The sequence below is a fragment of the Pteropus vampyrus genome, unplaced genomic scaffold (assembly GCF_000151845.1).
Source record: "Pteropus vampyrus isolate Shadow unplaced genomic scaffold, Pvam_2.0 Scaffold52, whole genome shotgun sequence".
Taxonomy (NCBI): domain Eukaryota; kingdom Metazoa; phylum Chordata; class Mammalia; order Chiroptera; family Pteropodidae; genus Pteropus; species Pteropus vampyrus.
The window spans coordinates 261,953-264,067 of NW_011888833.1; the positions used below are offsets into that span (position 1 = coordinate 261,953).

Below are 2,115 nucleotides of genomic sequence, written 5' to 3' on the forward strand. Positions count from 1 at the left end.
GGCCCTGGGCTGGGTGCTTTGCGTCTGAAAAGCATGTTCCCTGTGAGTCACTTGCCAGCTCTCAGTCCCAGCTCACCCTGGGAAGGGCGGTCCCTCCAGAGTCCCCAAGGCCCCGATATCAAAGCATCAGAATGTAGACCATAAATGACGTGGTTTGCCAAGAGCTCCCTCAGGATACGGGGTGGCTCTAGCAGGACTGCCATCTTGTTGTCCTTCTGCCGCCACTTGGATACTCCAGATGGGTGACATCCTCAGCCCCTCCTCTGCCCTGTGTGACGTCAGACTCCCAGGAGAGGCTCAGACGGGTCCAGTGGCCTCCACTCAACACCACTTGTGCCCGTTGGGCAGGGCTTCCTGCTGGGACACCTGAGCTGGCCGCCCACGAATCAAGTGCCTCCTCGTGGGCTAATGAATTTACTAGCGGGGCTCGGGGCTTGGCAGGCTGTGCTCGGACCCCACTGTTGGGGAGGCCTGGGCCTGGGGACAGACCCCTGAGGTCTCCCAGGAGAAAACACCACCAGCCAGCATTGCCAGAACTCAGCAGCTCCCCAGCCCAGGAACAAGAGGGTGAGGTCCACCCAGGGACAAGGCCAAGGTTTTGAGCCTGGAGGGCAGAGAAAAGCTCCGAGTGTGGGCAGGGGAGGGGGGAAGCGAGGCGAGGGAAACCCCATTTAGATACATAATCTTGTGTCTGATGAGGGAGGCAACGGCCCCTCGCCCCCGCCCCGCCCCCCGCCACTGAGTAGGGGACGGTGTGGCCTAGCCACAAGACACCTTGCTGGGCAGATGCTTCAGTGACGTACCCGTTCACTCATGAGCATGACGACTCCCTTCCCAGGTCTCCCCAAGTTTCCTCAAAGCCCAGGGCCTAAGTACCAACTACACCTGTCCGACCCCCTCCACCCACCCCGCCCAAGGAGGATTTTAAATAATTTTTAAAAGTGTGACACTCATACAAATGTATGCTAAAAAGCTATTTTCCTCACAGACGAGGGAGCCAGTGGCACGATGTCACTGGCTCCAAGATCATTTATGGGACAGGTAGTTAGTTATATGTCCTCTCAGGAAGGGAATGGTATGCTACACTCGAAACAAAACAAGGGATTGTCCCACAGGCCGAATCAGGTGTATCCCTTCCAGGAGTCCCCAACCCCCGGGCCGTGGACCAGTACTGGTCTGAGGCCTGTTAGGAACCGGGCCGCACAGCAGGAGGTGAGCGGTGAGCGAAGCTTCGTCTGCATTCGCAGCCGCTCCCCAGCGCCAGCATCACCGCCTCGGCCCCGCCTCAGATCCTCGGGCATCAGATTCTCATAGGAGCCCCCCGGTCCCTGGTGCCCAAAAGGTCGGGGACCGCTGCTCTCGGGAACAATATTTTCCTTGCCTGGGCCTTTCCTGCAATGCTGCCATTTGACGCGAACTGTCACTTCGTCCCTCTCGTGCTCTACGTCTAAGTTCTAGACATTTTTTGTCGTCTGTCTTCCACCTCGTGAGGTGTGAGAGCTTGGCTGCAGCACGGCCTCCTCGGGCAGGCCCCCCCTTAGCCTTCCCAGACGAGGTCGGGGCCTCCTGTTCGTTTGTTTCCACAGCGTGCGAAGCATTCCACCTTCGCAGCAGCTGGGTCCGAGGAACAATCGCCCCGACTTCTGCTGAGAAGGTGACGAAGACTTTATTCGGGACTGTCACAAATGGCGTCAGGATGGCGGCAATGCAGGAGAGGCCGGGCTCGACCCGCAGTCCAAGGACCATGGTGACTTCTAACCCACGGGCAGAGTGAGGGGACAGGGAGGGGGCAGATGGATCCCAGGAGGGGACAGCAGGGCAGGAGGGTTCTTGCTGAACCGACCTGATGGGATTCTTGCTGAAGGTAGGTGGGCGGGGACGGGGGGAACCAGGTGTCTAGGCCAGGGGACCAGGTGCCCAGGGCGAGATGAGGCACTGGATCAGATGCCGAGGGTGGGAGAGCGGGAGGGGTGCAGAACCCTCGCTCAGCTGACTGAGGGTGCTTGGCAGGCCAGGGACGGGGACCAGGGCCGAGGCCCAGCGGTCAAGCGGGCCCCGCAGAGCCTGGCTAGAGTTAGGTCGAGGAGAGGTTTTGCCAGTGACCGCCAATGACTT

At 59.9% G+C, this 2,115-nt stretch overlaps 1 long non-coding RNA gene across 1 annotated transcript in view; it reads left to right on the forward strand.

The window, feature by feature from the left end:
- The first annotated feature begins 1,630 nt into the window (after nucleotides 1-1,630).
- Nucleotides 1,631-2,115, forward strand: part of LOC111739644 — a 3,445-nt gene continuing 2,960 nt past the window's right edge. The window contains exon 1 of the long non-coding RNA XR_002780327.1: nucleotides 1,631-1,864. This is a non-coding gene — a long non-coding RNA (uncharacterized LOC111739644). The remainder of the gene's footprint in view (nucleotides 1,865-2,115) is intronic.